The sequence below is a fragment of the Cebus imitator genome, unplaced genomic scaffold (genome assembly GCF_001604975.1).
Source record: "Cebus imitator isolate Cc_AM_T3 unplaced genomic scaffold, Cebus_imitator-1.0 Scaffold155, whole genome shotgun sequence".
NCBI classification, from domain to species: domain Eukaryota; kingdom Metazoa; phylum Chordata; class Mammalia; order Primates; family Cebidae; genus Cebus; species Cebus imitator.
In genome coordinates, this window is record NW_016107470.1 from 733,468 (window position 1) to 749,570 (window position 16,103).

General features: G+C 40.0%; 1 protein-coding gene across 3 annotated transcripts in view; it reads left to right on the plus strand.

The window, feature by feature from the left end:
* The window catches only part of PGM5 (phosphoglucomutase 5), a 177,007-nt gene that overhangs the window by 57,353 nt on the left and 103,551 nt on the right, over positions 1-16,103 (plus strand). The gene's annotated exons all lie outside the window — the stretch shown is intronic.

Consider the following 16,103-nt stretch of genomic DNA (forward strand, 5'->3'; position numbering starts at 1 on the left):
CTGCATATCCTCTCATTTCCATCATTCTGGGTAATATTCAAAATATAGGATGGGCATTTTTAACTGCAAAGTATACTGAGAAGTAAAATTAATGCTAGAGATAAGTACATTACACACCTCATCAAGCAGGAAGAGGCAAGAAAGCCTATAAATACGACTCGTTTCTGGGGCAACCCCTGTCTTCAAAACCTGTTTGCTTCAGCTGTAGCCACTGAGGCCTTACTCCTTTTCCTGCCTGTCTTGAAGGATTGTTCTATGCTGACACCCAGACTTCTTGGGATTTGATGCTAGACCTTGGAGGAAATCAGGAAAAGCTTTTTCACTCTGCCTCAGTTGGACCATGTCTCTCTCCTGCCTTTGGTTTCTTGGGTTATTTTGATTTTGCTTTCTGTGTCATGGAAACCTTTGGCAGTAACTGCTCCCTGTGTGCCTTACGCTTTACTTGAGATGCACAATTGCCAAAGCCCTTTCTGATACCACCAGGCAGCAGGGAACTTAATTCTTATGTCTTTGATCTCTTTTTTTGCTGTTTCTCCTCTGACAAGAAGCAGAGCTGTTTTTGGGGCCACCAAGGGCCTTTCTGTCCACTTTGTCCTTCTGTCTATCACATCTCCATATGTCTTCCTATAGTCACCTGCTGGCGTGATTCCATTTTGTTTGCTAAATTTGACTAAAGATGTCTCGAGTTTATTTGAACTACAGGGGTCATATCTGTCTGCTCACCAAAGTTTCCCATTTCACTGGGCAAATCAACTAGAATGCGTTATATTTACTCTGTGGACTCAGGAAGGGATTCTCTGGGAATTAGCCCCATGGGGTTTCTGTCACCTCCCATTCTGCTTTGGCTTAGACAAGGCATTTGAGTTCAGAACCTGACTCCTCTCCTGTGCTCAGCTTTACAGACAAGTGGTATTATTTTTAGCCCTCAGGCCTTTTAGTTAACATCTTGCTGCATTGAGGGTGTGAGAGAGAAGGGCTTTGGAAATAAGACTCTGTTACTGATAGCTTGTTCTAAACTGAAAAGGCCATAGGAGAAAGGATGCTTTGTGTTCAAGATAGAAGAAGTCTCCAATGCTGCAGTTGCTGCTGCAGGCTTCCCCTGTGTTTCTCACCTTGCCCCAGTCTGCTGTTTGGCAGGATGACTTGCTACCATGCTTGACTGGCTGTGCTGTGGTTTCTGCACCTGCAGTGACTCCTTCTGAATGCCCCCTGAGCCCTGGGGGTCTTATCAGCTGGCTGTGGCACGAGTGGGAGACGAACAGCTCCCTTGTCAAGCCACGCTTCTCCTTCTCCCAGGAACCCCTGCCAGGTCACCAGCCTAAACCCTCTCTATCACCCTGCGGCTTCTTGCTTGGGCGTCAGAGTTAGAGGGAGTGAGGAGGTGTTGGGAGATGAAGTTCAGAGGGTAAAATGATACCAGGGGAGGAACCAGGCTTGTATGAGCTTTATAGTCGGCTGAAAAAGAGAATGTGGTAAGGATCAGGTGGCCCGTTTCACAACGGCTGGAACTTTTACTTAATGCTTTACCAAGTGTACCCCTGCCCCAACGTAGAAATAAACCTCTGCTTTAAAATTTCAACAGAAAAATCAGATCAATGAAATCTGGTGAAGACATTTGATTAAATGTAACCCACAATTGATCTCAATTCCATAGCTGATTATTAATTTTTAATTAGGAATGAGATACAGGCACCATGATGTATAGATTTGGTTGTCTGAGAACGAAGATAAATAGAAAATAATATAAGTTTTGTTTTGTTTTTTTTCCCCCAAGTTTTAAAGCACTAAGATTGCTAGGAATTTTCAACACATATATGGGGTCTCCATCAGTGGCCATTTTATGGGCAAAACAGCAAAACACAAATAGGTTTAATGCTGAACTCCCAGCCCTTAGCTTTGCTTCTCCGCCTCCATTTCTACCGGTCAGCTGTCTACAAAAGAAGGGCATCCTGGCTGGGAGGAATTGGTTGTGGGGAGGATTTGGCCATGATCAGAGTAGGCACTGCATTGGACTGAGCTGGCGCATTTTAAAGCTGAGGCAGAAGAAGCCAGACTTAAGGGGTCCGGGGGAAGAAAGGAGGACTAGGATGGCTCCACAACTCCTCTGCTGATCCTCTCAGAGACTTAGCTTTGCTTAGAAGCATTCCTGGTAACCTGTATCTATTGCTGTCTTCACTTAGCATTTAAACGCCCCCAGTCTGGCAATGTCAGTTATCTCAGAGCCAAGACAGAACAATTTTGTGGTAGAAATGAAATAATTTTCAGTGTAACATCTAGGGCAGGACTTGTGTCTCTTTTGCAGTGGATGGCCTTTTCTCCTCTTGAGAGAATTCTGTTAGGGCCTTACATTATCGAGATATCCTCCTCTCCATTCTGCAGAGTGTGAATGCTGCTGGAAAACTGTCTGTTAAAATCAGATTCCCATCAGGCTGCAAATTCTCCCTACCAAATGGCGTAGCTGCCTTTGATTTGTAGTCTCACTTAAGGAGGCTTTTCAAGTGCATGGAGAGTGCCTTGACCCCAGTGTTTGGAGCTGTCACTGCTTGCAAACCAAATCAAGGTATTATCAAGCACTATCTGAAAATGTACACTTATAGGAATTCCTGCTATGTAATGGGCTCAGCCATTCCTGCTGTATTGATGGCAGTCTCAGCCCAGCGCCTCCTCTGGGGGCTCTGAAAACCCTAGAGTTACATTCTTCCCAGCAGCAAACCTCTGAGACTTGGTGTAGTCAAAGACAGACAGTCAGAGCTGCTTTGTTGTCTATGATTTTGTGCGTTGAAGGAGAAGTCAGAAATAGGTCACATCTGAAGGAAAATCGTGTACTTGTGATCTTGAGTACAAATGAAGGAAACTGACCCTTTTGAATTCATTAATTAGGATGCAAGGTTCATATTATCTCTAACTACTGTAAAAATGGCTCCACTGACCTTGAGCTTACTCACTCACAATGCATGCCAGTTAGATATGGGTATTTATCATGCTATATTTTAGGAGTATTAGATCAAATACCTCCCCCATTATAATGTCCCTTACAGCACATTGTCTCTACTAAAAATACAAAAATTAGCCAGGCATGGTGGCACATGCCTGTAATCGCAGCTACTTGGGAGGTTGAGGCACTTGAACCTGGGAGGTAGAGGTTGCAGAGTGAAGATCATGTCACTGCCCTCCAGCCTGGGTGATAGAGTGAGACACCATCTCAAAACCTAACCAAAACAAAACAAAACAGAAATACTTAGAGCTGATTCTGCTTTCCTGAAAGCCCCTGACTGATTTGCAGATGAATACTAGATTAAGACATGCATAGAACAATTTGTAGAGAAGAAAGATAATATAAAATTTAACTTTATACTGTTTGTAGGAGATAGGTCTAAAAATATGATACAAAATGGTTAAAACTTAGGCAAATATATATATAAAGTGAAGAGAAAAAAAGCAAAAATAAAGGTAATAAAATGTTAAATACAGCAATGAAGTTCACTTTTGTTTATCTTAAATAACTACCATAAATATTTATGTAATGAATGACAGCATCAAAATATGCAGATGATTTTTAAATGTAAAACAATTTTTTAGAAGCTGTATAGTAAGAGATCTTACTGCAATTTTCCTAACTTTTGATAGATCAAGTAGGAGGAAAAATCTCAACAATAAAATAATGATTTATTAACCAGGCAAAAAAACCCAACCATTTAGTAGTATTGATTGGCTCAAAAATATCTATATGGGAGGTTTGCCTGGGAACTCCATTTGCATAGCAAACAGTTTTTATTCATGCTGGGTTCTGTTATCGGGAGGAACTGAAGGTTACTGCTGGGGCTAACAAAACTGACCCTCATGAGTCACTCCTTGTGTGGTGCTTTTTTTTTTCTTTTTAGAGAGGGGTTTCACTATGTTGCCCAGGATAGTCTCAAATTCCTAGGCTCAAGTGATCCTCCTGCCTCAGGAGATATGAGAAATGCTGAGATGGTAGGTGTGAGCCACCTAGCCTGGCCCAGTGCCCCTTTTTCTCCATTCATTTAGAAAAGTAAGAATGCATATTGTTGGTGAATTAAAATAAATTAATTAGCACAACAATAAGAAAATAAGTAATATGATAAAAGCAGTCTGCAAGGGCATAATTTGAAAATTTTTTTCCATAGGTTTTTGGGGAACAGGTGGTGTTTGGTTACATGAGTAAGTTTTTTAGTGGTGATTTGTGAGAGTTTGGTGCACCCATCACCCGAACAGTATATGATACACCTTATTTGTAGTCTTTTATCTCTCATCCCCTTCCCACCCTTTCCCCCTGAGTCCCCAAAGCCCATTGTGTCGTTCTTATGCGCTTGTATCCTCATAGCTTAGGTCCCACTTATGAGAGAGAACATGTCATGTCTGGTTTTCCATTCCTGAGTTACTTCACTTAGAATAATAGTCTCCAAATGCCATTAATTCCTTTTTATGGCTGAGTAGTATTCCATTGAATATATATACCACAGTTGCTTTATCCACTCATTGGTTGATGGGCAACTCGTTGGGTTGGTTCCATGTTTTTGCAATTGTGAATCATGCTGCTATAAACATGCGTGTGCAAGTGTCTTTTTCATATCATGACTTCTTTTCCTCTGGGTAGACACTCAGTAGTCGGATTGTTGGATTAAATGGTGGTTCTACTTTCAGTTCTTTAAGGAATCTCCACACTGTTTTCCATAGTTGCTGTACTAGTTTATATTCCCACCAGCAGTGTAGGAGTGTTCCCTGTTCACCACATCCACACCAACATCTACTATTTTTTTGATTATGGCCATTCTGCAAAAACAAAAATTTAAAATAATATACAAGAAACTGAATTTGAAAAAGTAAATGGTGGTGGGGCTCCATTGAAGGGAGAGTGCTCTAAGGAGCAGCACTGAAGAGCTCTGTGTTGAGAATGACCTTCAGAGATGACATTAGATTCAATCAGGTTGTTATTCTTTCCCTGGAATGGCAACCTTTGGGAAATTACCCTAAGAGCACCAAGCCTCTCTCTCTCTCTCTCTCTCTCTCTCTCTCTCTCTCTCTCTTTCTCTTTCTGCTTCCCTCTTTCTCTCTTTCTTTTGGGGGCTGAGGCTCTTGAAGACCCTTTGCAATTCCATAAAGAATCAGTGCTATCCCTCAAATGCTACATCACTTTACTCAGTGTGGGAAAAGTGTGGTTGTGCATACACATAACTCCCTTCCCTTCCCCTCTTTCCTCCTTGTCATGGAAGGAGCAGGAAGTGGGCAAGCAAACAGGACAGTATTAGAGCAACAGAATGTACCAGATGGGGAAGACTGGGCTGAATTTGAGGAAGATGAGTTTTACTTCCAAACCTACCCTGATTCACTAGTGCTGTATCTCTTGACAAAATAAGTAGACATAGTCTATGGCCGATTTTCTTCTAACTTCATTTCAGAACTTCTCTCTCCTCTTTATGCATACCTGCCCTTCAGAAGCCTCAGAGCTCATGATGAACAAGGAAGATAAAGCATCTGGAAATGTTTCCTACGAAGAGCTGTTGAAACAGCCTGAGACGTTTTTCGTGTAGAGAAGACTCAACTTTGCCTTTCCCAAAAAGTGTTTCATGGAGCACAACTTGTCTTAGTCTGTTCTGGCTGCTGTCACAAAATACCACAGACAGGGTGGCTTATAAACAACAGAAATTTATTTCTTATGGTACTGAAGACTGAGAAGTCCAAAATCAATGAGCTGGTGTATTGGGTGTCTGGTGAGGGCCTGCTTCCTGGTTTATAGGTGGTCCTCTTCCTGTGTGCTCTCAAGGTGGAATGGGTAGGGCAGCTCTCAGGGGCTTCTTTTATAAAGACTCTAACCTCGTTCATGAGGAATCTGCCCTCATGATCTAATCACCTCCCAAAGACCCCACCTCCTGAAATCGTATTATTGGTGATTAGGTTTCCACATATGAATTTTGGGTCAACAAAAGTTATAGCACTACTCACAGGAAATGTTAATGGGCATTCTTAAACAAGGCAGAAGGTTTCCATGGACAAAATAAATTTGGAAAGGGATGAAATAAATGAAGATAGAACAAGTTTCTTACCACCTTCTTCCCTTTTCACAGCCTTTGACAGGTTGTTGTGATTCTCCATTATGGACTACAGAATGCAGCATTTCCCAAACATATTTGAGCAATGAGCTACCATCCTAGGTGCACCTATTAACACCTCTTAGGGCACTAGTGAGAGGTTGTGCTGTTTGATTTTAAGGAACCCTTGCAAAGCCTGACACTGTGATTTCAAGTTGCTCTTATTGGTTAGACCTGTCTTCTGAGGTCCAAAATTGGTCTTCTTCCTTTCTCTGAAATTCATATAATTACATGATTAAACAAATTTCTACTAAGGCAAAGTTGGTGTAATCCTCTATCTCTTCATTTGCGATTCACTGTTTTAAAATTTTCTTATTTGAAATAATTAATTAGAGAATTTTAATGGGAAATCTTTTTTGAGGGTTTTTCTGTGTTCTCTTTCTAGGGTAAGTCACCCTTTTCTTTTTTACTGTTCCTTGGCAAGCAAAAAGTCGAGTTTAGAAACAAGCCAGAGTTATCAGAACTTCTTCAGGAGTGAGAACAAAAAGAGAAAGAGAGGAAGGCAGGAGAGGCAACTCCCTTGATGACAAGGTAGAAGCATCCAAGCCACTGAATTGTTTTCAAAAGAAGGCAGGCAGGGCCCATGGTGAAAGCATCCCATCTGGTTGTCCAATCCACCATGAAAGGAGTTGAGAGTGGTGAGGGTTAGAGCAGAGGAGAGTCCCAGGAGCTATTGCTGGTAATGGAGGGATGTAGAGACTTTCTGTTGTTTGTGTACATTGCAGAAAGTTGACTTGAAATTTCACAAATAAATATCTTATATTCCTTGATGTACAAAATGGAGAAAAAAAACCCAAGGGAGTACTCCAAGAGGAGTTGGGTTCGGATCAAATCCTGTTCTAACCATTGTCCTATTTTTGAGTTGAGATACCTAAATTTTAGAAATATTTTTAATCCAAAATAGGTCACATGCTAAAAATTCTGGGTAAGTGGTGTATATTTGTTCATTTTTTTTTCTTGGCATGTGGGAGAAAAATCATCTTGAACCAATTGTGTTCATTGACCAAATAGTATGATAACAATTTTTTAAAGTTTTACTGTTTAATAAATTAATGCAAAGTCTTGACTTTCACTGTAAGTAAACCCAGGGCACAAAAAGCACCAGTGGATGCCCAAAGTGTTTTTCTATCATTTAAATCAAAATAAATTTGTATAGAAAATACACTAGAATTCACATTTTCCTTTTAGTTTTAGATTTTAAAAAAAGAGATACTTTCTGACTTCTCAGCTAAGTTTTTTTGTTGAGGTGGTGGTGGTTGTTGAATCTGGTGTGCAAAACCTCTTTATGCTGCTTTAGCTATATATTTTTAAAACTGACTTTACCATTAAAAGCATTTGAAATTTAAAAAGTATATTCATGATTAAAAACTTGCAGAATTTGCCCAGCAACTATTTTCATTCCCCAGAGGCAGATAATGTAATGGAAAGGAGGAATTTGAGGTGAGATGTCTTTCTTGTGTTTAAATTTTCTGTTCTGAACTTGGACAAGTCACTTATCTTCTGAAATCTCAATTCCTCATGTACTGAAAAAAAAAAAAAAAAGAGGATGTTGCAATCATTCTGCCTGTTTCCCAGGGTTATTGTGGGTATCCAGTGAGAAAAATACATAAAAGACTTTGATAACCTTCAGGTTCCTTATACATACATGTAATTGTTTTTAGTGCCTTTCTGGTCTTTGTTCATATGTATATATGGTTTCAATCACAGGGCCCTATATACATTTGTGTTCCACTTTTCATATCTAATATTATAGTTGTGCCATAATTTACTAGCTTTTTCCCTATTGATGGACGTTTTAATGGTTTACAGTTGTTCCCTGTTATAATAGTGCAGTAATAAACATCTTTGTACATTTAGGTCTTTTTCTTTCTCTCTCTCTCTTTTTTTTTTTGGACTGATTTCTCTGGGACTAGTTCCAGAAGGGAGATTATGGAGTCAAAGTGAATGACCATTTTTTTAACTAACCTGTCTTTTGAGCTTTTTACTTCATCCAAATATCTTTCCCTTTGGTAACTTTCCTAGAATGTCACAGAGCACTCAAATCACTTCTTGAAGGCAGTCAGAAAGATTCAGAATCTACATTTGGTAGGCATATTTCCATTTTCAGGCTCTCTCAGAACCACAGGACTCTGAGGCCTCCCCTAGACTGCAAGGTCCTTCAGTGCAAGATTGTGCCTTAATCATCTTTGCATCCTAGCATGGCCTGGCTTGTCACAAGAACTCAGTGAGTGATTGTTCAATGGAAATAAACTGAGCAGATGGCTAATGCATGATAGACTCCTATGGTCACCTGACTTGCCAGGGCACTCATTCATCAAAGAGTTATTAACAGTGCCAGGCACTGGTGCTAGAAACTGGAGACAGAGAGGCGAATGTGACACAGATGGCCCCATCAGCCTAGCAAGCAGAGCCCCCCTGGCAGTGGAAGAGCTTAGTCTTGAATCTGTGACTTCCTTGAGATGGGGTCCAAGGGTGGATTTGACCTTGACCCATCTAATGTGATTGTAGGGAAGGCCCTTGCACTGCCCAAATATTTTAATCATCTACCCCTTAATATCAGTCATTCTGTAACACAGATCTTATTACAGAGATGGAGGTGACAGAAGGGGCCTCTGCAATATTATTTGACAACCATGTCCTGTGTCAAAGAACCTCAAGCTCTGTTGTCTGAGCCAGGATGTGAGAACAGAGTTCCTTGACACAGCAGGGTTAGGGAGGGTTTCCAAATCCCCTCTGGAGCAGAAAATCCCTGTTTGATCTAACAAGCATAAGGCCACCTGCTGTGGGCATGAATGCTGGGGAGGGTGGGGTCTCTGGCCAGCTCAGGAAAGATCCGGGTTCTGAGCTTTTGACTTGTGTATAAATAAATGTGTCTAAACATTATATGATTCCCATTTGCCTATTGCTGGAAAATTTGATAAAGCGTGCAGAAATTGAGCAAGTAGTTCTACAAGGGGGTGTAGAAAGTTTTCCTTGGCCTCTGTTTTTCAACCAGTTCCTTGGGAGTCTGTGTAATTTATTGAAGGCTGGATGAAAACCAGTCCTAGGTTTTCCATGATGCCTCTGGTAGCGTTGGCTTAGCTTGAACACTGTGGACAGAGATTGTCAAAGAGGGCAGCTCTGCTCTAGACTTCTTGTTATTCTCTCTGGAAACTCATAGAGAACTCTGACAAGTTTCTGAGACCCCAGGTTGTTTTATGTTGAACACTACACTTACACTCCGAGTAAAGACTCAGAGTTCTCTTTATGAGTTAGAATGTTGTGGCTTTCCTTTTACAATGCTCTGTAAAGAGCTCTCCAAATTTGGCTAAAAAATTATATACTTTTTGATTCATTGTGGTACAACCATGTGCTCAATTTAGAACAAATCAACACACTTGAACTTATAAACACATGAAACTCAGTTTGGTAATATTCATAATTTGTTTTAATTTGACCAGAAAAATATTATCTGGCCAAGCCTGTCACTTAGTCAATGGTCATCTCTGGGACTGAGCACTGTTTCTGTGTTTCAGTTAGAAACATTAATGATTTGTAAGTTTTAAATGTCCCCTGGGAGATGGCTCTAGCACCATTGCTAGAGCATTGTGATATTGGAGGCAATTTCATATGGGCACATATAGTTAGAGGTTTGGGAGGTGTTTGTTTTATTTTTTGACTACCTGTAGATGGTTTCATTATCCTAAATTTGTATTGATGAGCAAATTCAAACTTTTTCATTTCAGTCCCTATTTCAAAAGCGCCCGTGTCTATTTTTCTCTTTGCTTCTGTTGGCTCTGAGGCAAGCATCCTAATGTCTGTTTTCCCTGAGCCAAGATCACATCTTGTGTTTCAGCTGCAAGCTAATAGCCTGTCAGGAGTATGGAAATATATATCTGAGGTTTGTGATTCTGCATGGAATCAGGATTTCCAGGAGTGCCTGTTGGAGAACACTCCGCTCTGTGCTTCTCATGTCTTAATATTGGTTCTTAACGTTAATTCAAAGCAGCTGTGGGAAACCCGTTGTTCCTAGAAGTTGCTATCTCTATCTTTCACATTCTGCAGTTTGATATACACATACATTCTATGAAACTTACAAAATTTCTACAAGTATTTGTGTTTTGGAGAATGCTCCTCATAACTCTGATTTCACAAAAAAATTATTGCCATGTAACTGGGGAGGTGGTATCGACTGTGCAGTGCTGGATTCAAACATCAACTCTGTTGCTTACTAGTTGGGTGAGCTTGGACAAATCTCTTAACCTTTCTGTCCTTTGCTTTCTTGATCTGAAAAATGGAGATGAAAATGATCTTGGTTTGGAGTCTTCCAGTGGTTGCAGTATATGGATGAAAAACTTTCAGCGTCTGCCCCAATCCTAGTACCAGGTTATAAGGATTGTACCAGTCTTGTTTTAAAAGTCATATGAAGTTAAATTCTGGAGCACTTAGAACAGTTCTAGAACATAATAAGCTATAGTGTACATTAGTTACTACTATTACCATAAAAATCGCAAGAAAATAGCAGCTCTGCTTCCGATATTGAACAGAGCTCTAACAAAATCTGATGCATACCTACTGTGAGAAGCTTACTTTTTTTCTGCATTGCTAGAACAATACATACAATCAAATTAAAAGAATCATCAGTCAGCCAACTAACCACCCAACCAATCAACAAAAAATCCAATCTAGATTCTAAAGCACGAGACTGACAATCATATTCACCTCTAGAACAAATTTCACAAAACACAAACTTATATCAAAGAGTCAATCTAAACTTCCAATTTAATACTCTCCCTTCAGCAAGTGCTCATTACTCTCATAGCTTTCAAAAGACAGAATCTTCCCACCTGAAAATGGTCTTTGTCAGTGTTTTTGGATGCTAAATGAAATAAGTATGTTTTAGAATGAAATATGTGGTGACAAAATTTCCCCCTCTGCAATTTTTCATTGATTCCTACCAATTGCACCATCTTGAATTAAGAAGCATTCCTTCTATTTGTCCTGACATCTGGAGAACAGGCCGCAGTTTTTCTCAGGCCTCCATCCCAGAGTTTAACAGCTATCACTGTACGGAAATCTTTCTTAGAGACAATCTCCACTGTGGCAATTTAAAACAGTTTCTGTAGTGACTCTTCCATGCTCATCCTTTGTTTGAAATGCAAAACCTAATTTAAAAAATTCTGCTGTTGGATATATCATTTGAAATGTAGAAAATGATGAAAATGTAGAAATGAAATGTAGATAATTTTGAAAAAAGAAACATAATTGAAATAGCTTTCAACAATTAATAATTTTAAAATTACATGGTTTCCTTTGCCTTCTCTATGGTTTTAAAATTTAACCATGGGATATTTGTCATCATTCTGCAGGTTGAGCTTTTCAGTTCAGCATAGAGTGACTGTTTCTGTTTTTATTTTATTTCTCAATTTTTATGCCTGCGGTCGATGTGCATGAGCTATGGCCTTGGGACCTAAATAGCTCTGGGTCTCATGGAGAGCCAAAAGAGTGCATTTCGTGCTTTCCCTTTCCAGAATGTTTATTCTATTAAAGTAAACTCAACTTATGGATGTATCATTGGTTGTAATTATAGCATTCACATAAAAGGACAATAATTTCAAGCAAAATTAGAATGGCATTTTTGTAAATCTTTGTACTTTCCTCACTGACTTTCAAATTTTCCTTTTTCCTAATTTCATCCTAATTTTCTCCAGGCCCAAGGACATTAAATTCATCCATTAACCTTTCTGGAATCAGTTTCTCTAGATATCATTTCTAATTTGGAGGCTTGCAGCCATTTTTTCCAAGTGTAAAAATTGCTTCAACTTTCCATAGTAAGGGAAATCTCAGATTTCCTCTTCCATACCCCTAAGTCTACGCATTTTAATTTTCCATGTCTTGTCGTTATGATAAAAAAGAACAACAGAATTTGAAAACTTTTATTGTTATTTTCTAATTAGAAGTTTATTTTCTTACATGGTTCTCTCTTTGAATCGCAGTTGTCTTTTGTAAGTAGTCGTCATAATATGCATTAACTATTTATATTTTCTCAATGGTCCTCAGCAACTAATTTTATATCTTGATCTCTCTCTCTTTTTTTTTTTTTTTTTTTTTTTGTGACAGAGTCTCACTGTGTCACCCAGGCTGGAGTACAGTGGTGCGATCTCTGTTCACTGCAACCTCAGACTCCCACGTTCAAGCAGTTCTCCTGCCTCAGCCTCCCAAGTAGCTGGGACTACAGGCATCTATCACCACACCCAGCTAATTTTCGTATTTTCAGTAGAGACAGGGTTTCATAGTGTTGGTCAGGCTGGTCTTCAACACCTGACCTCAGGTGATCCACCCTTCTGAGTCTCCCAAAGTACGGGGATTACAGACATGAGCCACCATGCCCGGCCACGTTGGTCTCTTTTAAAGGCAGTCATATGGGTATCATATCTACCTTTTCCCCTAGAATATATTATAACCTGAATAACTCCTGGGCGTTGTGTGACCAAGTTTCAGGACAGTGTGACATTCAAAGAAACAACCAAAAGCAAATGAAACTCTAAGTTTTACTTGCAGTTCTCAGAACACATTAAAAGAGATCCGATTTATAGATCCTGGCCACTTTGCCTAAGGCTCTTCCTGCTCCATGTCCTCGCTGCCACAGCCCATCCAGAGCCCTTATTCTCCTCTGCCTCCTTCCCACTACTCGCTTTTCTTTTGCCTCTTGGATTCTGTTTTTCTAGTCCTACTTCTTTCTTCCCTTTCTCCTGTTTCTGTATGACAGGAACCGAAGAGTCAAATTGGAGTAGACAAAGAAGAGAAGCTAATCAAGCAAAGACAAAATTGTCTTTACTAGAAAGTGGAGGCCTTGAGGGTTCAGAGTGAGGCTGCAGATACTGAAGTAGTAATAAATTCTGTCTGTGTCACCAAAGCATTTTTAAAAAGAACACCAGGATTTAACACAGCTATTAAAGTTCTTGGTTTACTTTGTTGAACTTTTCAAAAGAGGCAACCTGTCCACAGTTCCAAAGTCTGTGGCAATGGAGTGTGCCCTCGGAGAAACCTCAAGAGACAAAATCCACAATCTTCTTCTGGAATGATCTTTAATAACTAGAGGGGCAAAGTACACTTTTAAGAGTCGGAGTCTATTCCATCTTATAAGGTTGGGGATTTGCCAGGACTCTGTGCCAAGATTTTCCAGAATTTCTCTCTAGGAGTAGCTAAAGAAGGGAGCTGGCTGGAAGGGGATTGCTGGGGAGAATGAAACTTTGGTTTGAATAGCGCTTTAGTAAGATGGAGAGAACATAATTTCTCACAGTGAAGTAGTCGGAGTGGGGGTGGGGGTGGGGTGGGAGTGGGGGTGGGTGATCAAGATCAGTGCAGTGCCAAAACCTCAGTCCTCCAATCTACTCCTGGAAGCTCCCACTGCTCATGTGTGAGTTGCTTGCAGACCAGGAGCCTTTCTTACATGCAGTATGCCTCAAGAAACAGGTTGTAGTTGTTTTATCATTCTTGTGGGGTTCTTTTCATTGTGTTGTTTTTTGTTTTTAAAAGTCCCTCTTCCTATACAGAATCACTATTAACAGTGGTGTGTGGCTTTTCAGACATTGTATGTGCACATATCCATACACAGAGTTTTACATTGTTATTTATTTATTTATTTATTTATTTTTTGAGACAAAGTCTTGCTCTGTTACCCAGGCTGGAGTGCAGTGGTGCAATCTTAGCTCACTGCAACCTCCATTTCCTGGGTTCAAGTGATTCTCCTGCCTCAGCCTCCCGAATAGCTGGGATTACAGGCATGCATCGCCATACCTGGCCATTTTTTCTATTTTTAGTAGTGACAGGGTTTTGCTCTATTGGTCAGGCTGATCTTGAACTCCTGGCCTCAAGTGATTTGTCCACCTCGGCCTCCCAAAGTGCTGGGATTACAGGTGTGAGCCACTGTGCCTGACCATGTTTTTAAACAAAAGAAATTGAGGTCATATTTACACTTTAATCTGAAATTTGCTTTTTTCAATTTATAGTTTGTCACGAATATCCATGTCAGAATAATTAAATGTACTTTTTTTTTTTTTTTTTTGAAATGGTGTCTCACTCTGTCACCCATGCTGGAGTGCAGTGGTGCAGCCTCCACATTCCAGGTTCACGCAATTCTCCTACCTCATCCTTCCGAGTAGCTGGGATTACAGGTGCCTGCCAGCAAGCCTGGCTAATTTTTCATATTTTTAGTAGAGATGGGATCCATGTTGGCTAGGCTGGTGTCGAACTCCTCACTTCAGGTGATCTGCTCACCTTGGCCTCCCAAAATGCTGGGATGACCGGCATGAGACACCATGCCGGGCCTAAATGTACCATATATTTTTTAACAGTTATTTTATTTCACTATACAATGACAGAATCTTGTACACAATAATTCCCTTATTGTTGAATATATAGGTTGCTTCCAATTTTGCAGTGTATATACTTATAGTGCAGTGAATATTTTTGACATACTTGCCTTGCTGTTTCTGTACTGTTGATTTCTGAAATTGTAGTTTCTAGGTCAAAGAGTGTGCTTTCAAATTTTAAAACGCTGATGCTACAATACCCCTTCCTCAAAATTAAAAACTCTGTCCCAAAAGGCATGGGGTCTAATCTGGATTTTGTTGCTATTTAGTTGTACGTGTCGGGCAAACTGCTGCTTCATGTATATCTCTGCGAAATGAGGAAAGTGGAACAGATTACCTCTGTGTTCCAATGTCCCACGAGTCTTTACCTTTACAAATTGATGTTGCCCAATTTCAGGGAATTATTTAGCGCTGTTTCAAACCAATATGAAAATCTGCTCTTTGAAAGATTGTTGAGAGTGGAGCTATTTTTTTTTCTGATTAAATTTTGATTAATAAACAAATCCATTAATCTCCTAAAAGCTTCTTTTGAGATATTCAAACTATGACTTTTTCTTTCACAGTTTTTTCAAAGCTGTGAGCCACCACTGAACAAACTTCCATTTAGGCCAAGTTTTGTTTTATTTTGTCCAATTCAAATCTGTTTGATGGCTTGGCATTTATGCATACTCTTAAATGTTCCCCAGTACTGGGACAGGGCACATTTGACCTGTTGGCCAATGTACAGATTTGGTTTTAATCACGTTCCAAGTCAGATACAGCACTCATGTGATAGTGATCTTTCAATTAATGGCCATGTTTTGTTCACTGTACCTTGTAAAAATCAAATACATAAATACAATGAAAAGGCTGGGAAAGATGGTTTGGTTTCTTTCAATCTACTGCTTATTGAGGGCTCAGGGCCAAAAAAAAAAAGGAAGGTAGAGTGATAGGGATTTTGTTCTTTACTATGCTTAACTGAATAAGTCTGCAGATGTCTGGAACTATCTTGCATAAAACAGCGTATTCACCAATTCCTAAGAGACCCTCAAGGAAACATAAAATATCAAAGTGGGCCGGGTGTGGTGGCTCACGCCTATAATCCCAGCACTTTGGGAGGCAGAGGTGGACAGATCACTTGAGGTCAGGAGTTCGAGATCAGCCTGGCCAACATGAAACCCTGTCTGTACTAAAAATTAAAAAATCAGCTGGGCATGGTGGTGGGTACCTGTAATCCCAGCTACTCGGGGGCTGAGGCAGGGAAAATTGCTTGAACCCAGGAAGCAGAGGCTGCAGTGAGCCAATATTGTGCCACTGTACTCCAGCCTGGGCAACAGAGTGAGACTTCATCTCAAAAACAAACAAACAAACAAAAACAAACAGAAGAAAAAAGAAAATATCAAAATAAAGATTTAAAGTCTGTGCACAGTGATATAGAAATGGTTTCAAATTTTGCATTGATAGAGTACTTTGAGGTCCACTATGCAAAACATTATCTGTACATAATTTTGTTTGCTAGTTAGCCAAAGGTGTGAAACCCGGCATTAAAATCATGATCTTGGCTGGGCGCGGTGACTTATGCCTGTAATGCCAGCACTTTGGGAGGCCAAGGCAAGCAGATAACCTGAGGTCAGGAGATTGAGATCAGCCTGGCCAACACAGT